Here is a 12,391-nt window from a genome sequence, read left to right on the forward strand (position 1 = left end):
TCAATGCCTGTGTAAGGTTACACTCTGTCAGGAGCTCCACTGGGTGAAGTAATGGAGTCAAAAATAAAGGTGAGCAGAGAATAGCTGAGGGGGAAAAAATCACAAGTTGTTTGGCGAGAATTTGTGAGATATGTTTAAGAAACAGATATCCAGTACTGTCTGCCTCAAAAATCTCGAGAACCATGCAGAAAATGAAGGGTTATGGAGACATGGAACTTCTCCGAAAAGCTGCTGATAGTCTGGCAGGGAAATCAATATTCACAGCCATGAAATAAAAATAATAATAGAAAGGATTCAACATGCCACCAATGAAATTATGGGATTAATAAAACCCAAATCAAAAACTCCAAGGGAATATGCTCTAGTCCTGACAGAACAAAATTAATTTGGAAGACCAAAACCAGACAAGAGCCATTTCAATCAGACCCCAGCAGGGGTTGGAGTAATAGTTGATTACCCAAAGCTGAAACTTAGAGGGAAGTGGGAATCGTGGAGAGCCACAGAAGCGACCAGAGTGCAGAGCCGAGCTGCGGGCCTGAGACTGCCAAGTGCAAAGGTCTGGCTCAAAGTTTTAGTGACTTAAGACATTGCAGTCCCTGTACAAGAGGAAAATGAGCCATGGGACAGACAGGGTCCACCGTCAGTCAGTCCTCAGTATGGACACGGGCCTGCTTTATGTCACAAGAAGTCACCTGCAGCCATGTTTGTGATGCCTCCTTCCATGTAGTGTCATACTGTGAGCAGCATCCGTATTGCTGAATACAGTTTTAACCCATCTGTGCTCATTGCTATACAGCATTCCTTTGTGCGGCATGCCTCACCAATGCAATGGAGGGAATCCCGTCATGTCAATAATTAGTTCCCTGGTCAGTTGTGTGTCCACATTGGTTAAAACAAACAAACAAACAAACAAACAAACAAACAAACAAAAAACCATGTTGCCCTTCTTCTACATGTAATACACAAAAGACAACTGTAGATGAGGCACAGGTAGACGAGAAGATTAAAATTCTGATTATTGTCTAAGAAAATACATTTGTCTAAGAGAGTTCTGTAGCTAGAGTTTTCCTGATTGGCCCAAAGTCAGGACAAATCTCTCTCACCCGCCAGATCCGCAGCTGCTCAGACCCAACCAAGTAAACAGAGAGACTTATATTGCTTACAAACTGTATGGCCGTGGCAGGTTTCTTGCTAACTGTTCTTATATCTTAAATTAATCCATTTCTATAAATCTATACCTTTCCACGTGGCTTGTGGCTTACCGGCACCTTCACATGCTGCTTGTCATGGTGGCAGCTGGCAGTGTCTCCCTTCTGCCTTCCTGTTCTCTCAATTCTCCTCTCTGTTAGTCCCGCCTATACTTCCTGTCTGGTCACTGGCCAATCAGTGATTTATTTATTGACCAATCAGCAACACATTTGACATACAGACCATCCCACAGCAGAGTTCTCAAACAGGTTACAAAAAGTGAATCTTGATAGAAAACCCATGCATTAGATGATGCCAAAATCCCAGCAATGCCATCGAGGCCATGTAAGAGTAAAAAGACAGTCAAGAAGTGATGTGTAATTGATGTATTTGTGAACACAAATCTCAAACATGAGAAGACTCCTTCCAAATTGGTTGATTACAAAGTTAAGATGCTTGAACAAAGTCCTAACCAGATAGGGCACACAAATGATTAATAAAACTACAAAAATATCCCGGTCTCACAAAACATGGGAAAGGAAATCGAAACTTTACTCACACAAGGGTGGCTAAGTAGATATGTCAGAAAATACTAAATGTTGGCAAGGGTGTAGGTACTACCCTTACTGCCAGAGGGATTGTAAATTGACACAAGTACTCTGGGAAACTATTCAGCAGTATCTACTAGAAGATTACTTTTACATACACTACAGTGCAACAATTCCACTTCTAGGAGCAGACCAGACAATCTGCTAACATTTGCTCACCCATGACTTGCACAAGAGTGTTCTCATTTGGTACAAAAACATTGGTGGCAGTATTCTTTATAACAGCTTCAAACTTGGAAATAATGCAGACACAGACCAATGGCAGCATGAGGAAAGAAAGCATGGTACACTCACACAGTGGAACATTATACGGCAAGGAACAGGAAGACTATGTGGTTATATTCAACACTATCTTACACACACACTACCTGTGTTGCATTTTAACTGTCAGCTTGACACTACCTAGAATCACCCGAGCAAAGCCTCAGTTGAGGAATTATCTACATCATACTGGCATGTCTTTGGGGGACTGTTTTGATTGTTAATTGATATAGAAAGACTCAGCCTGTTGTGGGTGGCATCATTTCATAGGCTGAGCCCTGAACTTGTGTAAGGGTGAAGAAAGCTAGCAGCATATGAGCAATGTAGCAAGTAGGCATCACATGTGCATTGGGCTCTCTCTCTCTCTCGCTCTCTCTCTCTCTCTCTCTCTCTCTCTCTCTCTCTCTCTCTCTCTCTCTCTCTCTCTCTTCTCTCTCTCCTTAAGTTCCTGCCTTGATTTCTCTGCAATTATTGACTGATATCGGGATCATAGGCTGATAAAGCCTTCCTCTATTGTCAGGATATTTTATCAAAGCAGTGAAAATGAAACCAAGATGCTCTTCAACATTGATGAAGACAAGGTGAAATGATGGGGCTACTAACTGGTGGAGTGGGAAGTTTCTCTGGTCCTGCCTTGCACGGCAGCCCAGATGAATCTTTCCCACAGCCATTTATAAAATAATTACTCAGAGACTTATAATAATTACAAACTATATGGCCTATGGCTTCAGCTTCTTGCTGGCTAGCTCTTTCATCTTAAATTAACCCATTCCTATTAATCAATATGTTGCCACGTGGCCGTAGCATTACTGGTCTGCTGGCCTCTTGTTGCTCCTTTGGCAGCAACTGGCGTCTCCCCCGACTCCCCCCTTCTTCATCTCATCTTCAGTTTGAGTGTACCGCCTAACCTTATCCTGCCTTGTCATAGGCCAATGCAGCTTTATTTATCAAACAATCTGAGCAGCACATATTCACAGCACACAGAGAGATATCCCACAGCACTTCCCCTTTTCTGTCTAATCAAAAAAGAAGGTTTTAACTTTATCATAGTAAAATTACATAGAATAGAAGAGTTATCAAGCAAGAATTACAGTTACAATATCTAATCTATTTGTATTTGGCAAAATTAAAGAAAACATTCTATCATCTGTCCTATGTTTGTGAGTCTAAAGTTTTATATCTAATTTACCTTTTATCATGACTAAGGAAAACTATAATTATAACTATCTAGCCTTCAACTCCATCAAAGACCCCGGAAGGATATAATATTACCTGAGTAAACAGGAAGTGCATTGCAAGAAATTTCCATAGTTCTAGAAATGACAGAGACGTCTGGCTGCCTGGACAGTCACCCAAGATTTCTCTGCAACATTGGGGTATACATCTTCAGCTTACAGGCCTAACATATCTTACAGACCCATCTGTAAAGCAGAATTTTCTAAAGGGCCTTCCTACTTTGTCTTGGCAAGGTTTGGTAGTCCTTTCTTTTGTGTCCTGCTTGTCCATTTGGACAGCATACTGTCAGCAGTTGAGGCAAGGGCACTTTCTTGCCCAGTAGCTAACTTTTGCCACAAAGGAAGTAAACTCCATACTGAGTTTCTTTGATGCCCATCATCCTCTTTGAAGTAATTGTTGCTGCCAGGGTCAGATGTGTCTCACTGTCCAGAAAAGTCTAAGTTCTTAAAACATTTTAAATGCCATTTTTTATAGGTCTTTGAAGTGTTTGAAGATTATCTACCTAATTGAAATATATCTATGTATACCTAGAAAACTTAACTAATATGATTACAAGTTTGATTATCATAGATGACTATTAATCTGTATTTCTTAATGATACATTACAATTTTAAATGAGTTGCATAAACATAACACCTTAAATAAGAGTAGAAATATACATATAGTATAACAAAATTGACCTTAAATTTATATTAATAAACCAAAATCCATACCAATGTAAAGTATTTTGAGATTAACAGTTGTTTTTTTGGATTAAAGTAGATTCAATAATCTACCTTTTTCTCATCATTTCTATATCCTATCTTCTTTTCTTCTTTTGGAAAGAGATTGACTATGACCAATAATAATTTGTAACCAACCTCTTAAACAAAGACAAACATCTATAATCATTTGGGTGATGGGGGGAATGTTGGCATAGTCCTCTAGGCTACTTCCTACTGATTGGGGGTACTATTAATCTTATGGGGATCCTGAGAAAGTTCTAGATAATGGTCAAGTCCTGGGAAGACTGGCTATAACTTTTGTTGATAGATACCATCTGTCAAGATTCAGGAGGTCTTACTCGATCAAATCTGATCCATCTTAACGTGGAACAAATCTATAGCCTCTTGCTTCCTGTGGAAACAAAAGCAAAGCCTCCTTTCCAAAGCAACATATCCTTAGACTCAAATTTTGTAGTCAAGATACCCTTAAATATATATTTAACTCAGCAGCCTTTACAATCAAATGTCTCTCTCTCTCCAGTTAAAAATCCCAAGGACAATATGATCCAGACTCTCTGTGTAATTTCCATCTTTACTTGGCTTATTATATTTTTATATATTATTTTTTAAAAAACTTTATTTTATCCCTATGACTATCTATATCCTTTCTCTTCTCTCTCTCAAGCCTATGTGCCTTTTTACACACAATGTAAACCATTTAGAGTTTTATTCCATCTGAATCTGTCTTATTGTGTATCTATAATCCTTTTCTGGCCAGGAGAGATTTTAAACCACTAAGCTGCACGATGACTTTGGCTGTTGACTTCACCCCATTCCGCTTCCCAACGGAAGATATGTTTGCCACCATCTCTGGGAGCCATGCTCACGGCCAACTCTGGGGAAGCAGTGGGTCTATGTCTCCATCAAGCAGTATGTAGCCCAGAAACTTTTTTTTTGGTCTGTACTAGCAAAAGCTAAATCTTCCATACAGCATGCTGCATGGCTTAGAGATGCCTCTGTGTATGGTGATATTTTATTTGTATTAAAATGTTATTTGTATGTTAATAAATAAAGTTGCCCGGGGGTCAGAGCTATTAGCAAGCCATAGGAAAGCAGGGCAGTGGTGGTGTATACTTGTAATCCCAGCACTTGGTATGCAGAGCTGGGTAAGTCTCTGTGTGTTCAGGGATACAGCCATTATTGGACACACATGCCTTTAATCTCAATACCAAGCAAGGAAAACCTGGAGGCCTATACAGACAGGCCGTGACGAGGCGGTCATGTGGTTGGGTTTACAACCAATGAGAAGGCAGAACAGGAACACTATATAAAGACATTAACACAGGGGTAGTGAGTTCGGAGAGGTAGGACCACTGCAGGAGGAAGGGTAAGGTTTTGGCTCTTAGCTCTGACCTCTTGGCTTTCTTCTTTGCATTGGTTCTGTGTTTCTTATTTGATAAGAAGGTTGGTTGCATCTACATCTGTGTACCATGGCAGAAATCTGCCATGCTGTAGCTCAAGCCCGCACGCCAAGGCAGCTCTGTATCAGGGCTTGCATGAGAGACACAACTAGGAAGCTGTTCTTCGCTCCATTTTAGACCCCTTTTTAAAAACTTTCTTAGGTTTTAGGTGGAAATTCTTGCCCCATGTTAGAATGCCGGATGTTGCATGAATCCTAAATGGTCTTATTATAAAAGCCCAGAGCCAGATATTGGGGTAAATGCTGAAAGATCAGAGAGACAAAGTAACAAGCCACAAGGATTTGTGCAATAAACTGGTACTTTCTTTCTGAGAGATCAAACACACACACACACACACACACACACACACACACACACACACACACACACACGAGAGAGAGAGAGAGAGAGAGAGAGAGAGAGAGAGAGAGAGAGAAGCTTGAGGTAAGCAATTGCACTTCTATGATTTATTCCTAGGGAAATAATCAGATATTCAAAGAGCTGCATAAAAGAAGAGTAATCGCAGTACTGTGTGTAATAAAAACCAAGGAGACCAGCTAAATGTGCACTCTCCCACCCTGAGACCTCTGGACCTATATAGTTAGGCTGTTCTTTGTCACTAACCTCTTCTACCATCAGGTGGCACCAGAGAACAGGAAGAGCTGTCTTGCCTATTCATTCCAGCAGGGGGCAGCAATCCTCCACCAATCTCAGCTCCAGACACTGAATTGAATTACACTACATTGAATATGTTGAATTCTTGCAGCTGCATCAGTCCAGACACCCTGCCTGAAAGAAAAAAGAGATTTCAATGAAAGAGAATAAATGGGAATGTATGAAAATGTCCCGGTCCTCCTCCCCGCCCCACCCATACACAAGCACAGTTCTCCAGATTTAATAAGCCGTATCTCATTCCCTCTTAACCCTACACCGTGGGCGTGATTTCTCATAAGTTAAAGCAGACTCAGAGGAGGCCATGCTCCCCATCACTGAGCCCTAAGTGGTAGAGACATAGTCTAAACCCAATCTTTCTGCTACAATGCTGCCCCAAACTGAAGCCCAAAATGCCCTGAGCAGAGTGTGCACAGGGGTGTGAGTGGAAACAGTTTCTATTCACCTGCCTTTTCCTTATTAATTCTTCACGACTGGATGAGGCAGAGACGGTTCATGTGGTTTAAAGGTAGATAGTGAAACTAGGGGCTGGGAGGTTAACGAACCCACAAAGGTCCCAAAGTCCCCACTGTTGGCAAAGTTGGGGCCGTTGTTGGAATCAGGGTCTGGCTTCCAGTCTTGTCACTTAACCTGAGAGCTGACGAAGGGGGCACACTGAGGGTTTGTGAGAAGGTAGAACCTTGGGACCGTAGAAGGAGTGTCAGCTGGTTTCTCCCAGCCCCACACCAGCTCCCAGGGTAGCAAATGATGGCCCCCTTCTTCTCCTTGTCCCTTGGAAACCCCAGGAATTTGGGGGGTACTCTGTGATACCCATCAGATGTTCCCAACCCTTCTAAGACCCATAACTATCCAGCTGTCTATCCAGGCAGCCTTTATTGAGTATCTACAAAATGCCAGGCTTTCATTACGGAAGCGTGTGCCTGCCCTCAACTCGGGGATGGGTGGATATGTAAAACTAAGTGAGAAGAAAACCACAAGGTCAACCTTGTGTGTGACTAAGCACTGCATGACTGGTACAGGTCAGCGAGGACTTCCTGGAGTGGGGGGGAGGGTCTTCCCCTATGCTTGGGAGTAAGTCTTTGAAGCATGGAGGAAGAGACTGGCATGTGGCCTGGGCACCAGTCGGGTACTTCTGTAAGAATAAGGGGATTACCAGGCTAGGTTGAGGGGTCCTGGAGAGGTGGATAGGAGTTGGGCCACAGGGGTGAATTGGAGCATATTTTGAGATTCTTGGGCCCCACTAATGTTATAAGCAGGTGGCTCCCAGGGAAGATGGAAGTGATCCCTGGGAAACAGCTACGGCATGCCCGTGCAGAGGAGGATGGTGGATGGCGCCTGTGGGGGTGGAGAGGAAGGGCCCTGGGCCACAGGCAAGGCTCCGTGTATAGGAAACACTCCACAAGTGGCCTGTGTGACGGCATCTCCCTCTCCCTCAGGCCCCAGCAGGTCTGTGCAAGGATCACCACCTCCGGGCTGATCTGTAAAGGGATTGACAGGCAGTGGCGGATGATGTCAAGTTAAGCTACGTAAGGTTCCCTGGACTCAGACCAACAGAGCTGGGAGTTAGACTGCCTTGAGGGCAAAGCTTCCTGGAAACCACTACATTATAGGACCTTCATATCACAGATGTAGCAAAACCAAGGCTGGCTAAGCTTAAGAGGTGTCCAGCCTGGGCTTAGTGAGAACATGCAGGGCTCCAAAAACCCAGTGTCTCTCTAACCCAACAAGTGGAGAATCATTCCCAGAACGGCCACAGTGTGGAGAGCTGAGTGCCATGTCTGACTTTTAGATTCAAAGATGACAGGAACGGATCCTTGATGGCTGCGGTCTTAGAGGTGATAGGAATCTTGGAGGCAGGGAACCTCAGAAGAACGCACCAGCATCACCAAGGTCTCATTTCTCCTGTCACCGATCACCTGGAAAGGAGAGAGGTTGAGGGGGCATGTCTTGGAAGGCTCAGAGGAAAGGCGGATAGGACCAGAAGAGCTCCCTTCCAGCTCTGCAGATGTGGCTGGAGATGTGGGCTGCAGCCCCAGCTCCCTCAACTGCCTGGGAAAGGGATGGTTTACATCTCCTAGGCCAGACTGGGCTCCACAGGTATTTCCCTGAAAACAAGTAGGTTCCTGCCCTGTCTCCGGCAGCAGTAGCAGTGGCTTTGATAGTGTTTGGGAGGCTGGGGAGAGGCAAGACCCCATGGAGGCAGCTCAGGCTGGTGGGTGTGTGGGAACCACTGCAGAAGGAAACCAGGCTAAGAGGATAATGAGGTCCTGTGGGAGAGTCCTAGAATTGGAACCAGGGGCAAAGCAACGATGTCGCTTGTGAGAATCGAGAGGAAATTGTCACATGCTCGCATGCTCACACACAGTTCTGTGTTCCCAGAAGATAGGACTGTCTGTGGACTCTGAAAAAAGGGAGCTTGTAATGGAAATTTGCATAGCCTGGGGAGATGACTCCGTCAGTAAACTGCTTGCCATGCAAGCAAGAGGACCAGAACTTGATCCCAAGAATCCATGGAGAAACCTGCAGGCTTTTAATCCCAGTCCTGGGGAGGCAGAGACAGGCAGATCCCTGGGGCTTGCTGGTCCACCAGCCTGGCTTACACAGTTCCAACTCAATGACAGACCCTGCTTCAAAAACCAGATAGACAGCTCCTGAGGAATGACCCCCCAGGATTGAGCTAGGGTTGCTACACATGTGTGTCTACACCTCTGCACATGCACACACACACACACATGTGCACGCACGAAGAAATGAAGGCTGCAGAGAGGAAAGAGGTGACAACATCGTCATCGAGATCTCAGCCCTGCCTAGGGGAGGCTCCGAGACTCTGACAGGTTTGCAGGGCTGTGAACAGCTCACGGAGGCCATCTTCGGGAAGCCTAGGAGCGGTGGCACTGGTCCATGTGCTGAGATAGCATCTGAAGGGAAAAGGGATCATGGCCTAGTGGGACCCCTCAGTGACAGTGTGATGAGAGGAAGACACGCCATCTTGGTGTACTCATCAGGACAAGCTAGCCTGTGCTGCAGTAGCAAGTAGTTCCCAGTCTCAGTGGCCGCTCTAACACTCGTTTCTCTCCATTCCCACTGAAGAGGGAGTACACGGTTCCCTGTGCTCACTCAGAGTCTTAGTATCTGAACATGACCAGTTCCCACGTCAGGGCAAGAAAACTCCCCAGGTCACTTTTCTGTCTCTACTGAGACATTTCAGTCACTCAGCTGGAGCTGATGGATGTGTGGGAACACCTTGCAAGAAGACTTCAGCTCTGGGAATCTAAGTATGTCAGGGGAGGACTCCCCCCTCCTCCTCCTCCTCCTCGTCCTCCTCGTCCTCCTCCTCCTCGTCCTCCTCGTCCTCGTCCTCCTCCTCCTCCTCCCCTCCTCCTCCTCCTCCTCCTTAGCAGGTGAGGGTGGGCTTTGCTGGAGAAAGGAAGATAAGGTGAGTTAGCACCCAGGGGAGACTGGCTGTGGCCTTCCTGCTGTTGGCTTGTGCTCCAGTCTGGCTAACCTCCAGTCTCAGGCATCGGGCGTCATATCCCGAGAGCTCTGTCTCTGAAGCGTCTTGCCAACCTTGCATGTCCCTGCAGGTGACCCAGCCCTGACTCATGCTGACATCTGGGCCTGGCAGGCAGACTAACGGGGAGGAGAGACTCTGCAGGAAGTAGGCAGTGAAGACAGGGTGGGAGCTCATAGCTATCCCCCCCCCCCCCCCCCCCCCCCCCCCCCGCTCAGGTCATTCCGGGCCAGCCCCAGTTCCAGCCCCTGCTCCCCACACCACTGAACTTGCCCTCTGACCTCTCAAACAGTTTGGAACTCCTCTCTTGGCACTAAGGAAGTCCTCCTATTACAGGCCTCCAACTTCCCAGGCCTGATCACAAGTCTAGCCTCAGGACTCAGTCCTCTCCCACTTCTACCATTGAGCAAGATTTTTTTTTTAAATGGACAGTCTACAGCCTGACATTGATCTCAATGATCCCGATACCCAGCTCCATAATTCTGAACTTAGTGCCTTGCTGATAATAGGAGACCCCTAATCCCCATCCTCAACCAACCTCCCCACACTTAGTCAGCTTTTGGCTCTAAGCACCCGGCACAATCCCTCAGCACTTCCTTTTTTCACTGAAATTATCCCAGCTGGCCCCTGAGTGTCTTTCAGAATGACCCACCATCCATCACTGCCTGGGAATCCATAGCCTCTAGCCATTGGGCTTCTCTCTCTATTACTCTCTCTCCTAGCTCTTGTCCCAACCTCCACACACAGGGTAGGCCATCTGGCTCTCTGGGACACCCTAGGATTCTCAGGATTCTCTTCTTCTGGTCTCTTCCCCACTTCTCCGTCTGAAATGCTGCTCCGAGCTTCCTCTTGCACTGATGGCCACTTCTACACCCCAGAACTCCCGCATGTCCACAGCTAGCCTGAGGCTTGGCCATGACTTGCATGGGAGAGTCCGCACGCAAGAAGAGAGCTGACTACTAGACAGTGAATACCAGCTTCCACTCTAGGGTCCTCTCCTGCCTCAGACCCCATCTGTCCAAGATTTATCCTTAGAGCTGGATCCCTCCTCCACTCCCTCTTCCCTCTCGTCTTCCTGTAGGCCCTTCTTTGTCCTGTTCTTACTAACAGAAACCGAAAGTACTTCCACGGTGAATGGAATTTCTGGGCACAGCAGTCCCCCTTCTGTTTTATTAAATCCAGCAAAGAGCTCTTCTGTCCTAGTTCCTCCTTTCCTCCCGATGTCTTGAGATCTGAAATTGCTGGGCGGGGGGGTGGGGGGGGGTGGAGGGAGGGGGTCCTTGCAATCCCAGCTGGCATTGCAGGCCATGAGCTGTAGTGTGCAGGCAGGTCTGCGTGCAGCTCGGGGTCTTTCTCCTTTTGAGTCACTTCACATGCATTTCCCACCACACAGACCTCACTGTCCTTCCCAGCATCCTCCAGACTCTGGCCACAGCACTTCTGGACAAGGATGTGGGGAGTCTTAGAAAAACAGGCAGGAAGGCAGAAGGAGACAGGCATGCAGGGATCTTGGCTAAGGATGCTCTGGTTAGGCAGGCTTGTGGGTGTGGGGCTCGTTTGGTCTGGTCACACCATCAGAGCTTCTCTGGGTGTAGGATGAAGGAAATCAGTAGACAGATGAGCACATATATCCAGGGAGGCTTCCTGGGGAAACTGCCAGTCACATTGCCCTTTCTCTTGGTCCAGTGTCCTCACATTCACTAGGAAAGTATGGAAGAAGTCCCCAGGTGGATGAATGACTTCCAGCTCCAGCGTCTCAGGTGTCACTCCACACAACGGAGGTGAGCCTGGACCTGGGACCATCAAGCTCCTGAAAATCAGAGCTGACCTGAGATGTCCCACTTGACTTCTCAGTCCACCGGGATGATGACCCTGGCAGAGACTCTTAGCGACAAGATCAGAGCACCCCTTTACGGAACAGATAAGGGAAGGAAGGAAAGAAAGCCAACAGACATGGCGTATCACGGGTGTGCCGAGCAGTAGTCAGAGATCTGTATCTGTGACGGCAAAGCTTAGACAGTGGAAACAGCTCAGCCACGTTTCTCCTCTGATACTGCGTGGGACAGACCTTAGCATACTCATAATAGTTTCTCCTCCGATACTATGCAGGGCAGACCTTAGCATACTCATAATTCACAGTCACCCATCACCGCTATTAATCCAGAGGAACTGAGAAACCCCACAGCCTTGCAGGCCACTCTCCCTTTTCCCAGCCAGCTTCAGCGCCCCCCCAGACCCACCCTTACTGGGTTTCATCTACAGCCTGCACTTTTCTGTAAGGGGCATTTGTTACTTTCAGTGTTTTATAGTCTTTGCCACACCGATTCAGTTTATTCTGAAGTGTTTTGGGGTGGCATCACAAACAAAACTATTTTTTATCATCACTTAAAGTTGCCAGTGTTTCGAAACATAACCAACCCATTATTTACTTGTCAAGCTTACAAACCCCACAGCCTCGCTGAGTTTAGTCATTAGCTTTGCGGGAAGTTTTATGGTGACTTTTTAGAATTCATGTTGTTTAAGTAACATTTCACATGTGTCTCAGGCTGGCCTCAAATTCCTGGTAATCCTCCTGCCTCAGCCTCTCAAGTTCGGGGATTACATGTGGGAGCCACCACATTCAGCTTCTAGGATTTTCTTTCTATAAAATCTTGTCATGTACAAATGCATTTTGTTTCTTTTCAATCTAGACATCTAGTGCTTTTTCTTTTTGGCCTGGGTAAAATCTCCTACACAATGGTAAACAGAAGT

Source organism: Peromyscus eremicus, chromosome 8a (assembly GCF_949786415.1).
Source record: "Peromyscus eremicus chromosome 8a, PerEre_H2_v1, whole genome shotgun sequence".
Lineage (NCBI taxonomy): Eukaryota > Metazoa > Chordata > Mammalia > Rodentia > Cricetidae > Peromyscus > Peromyscus eremicus.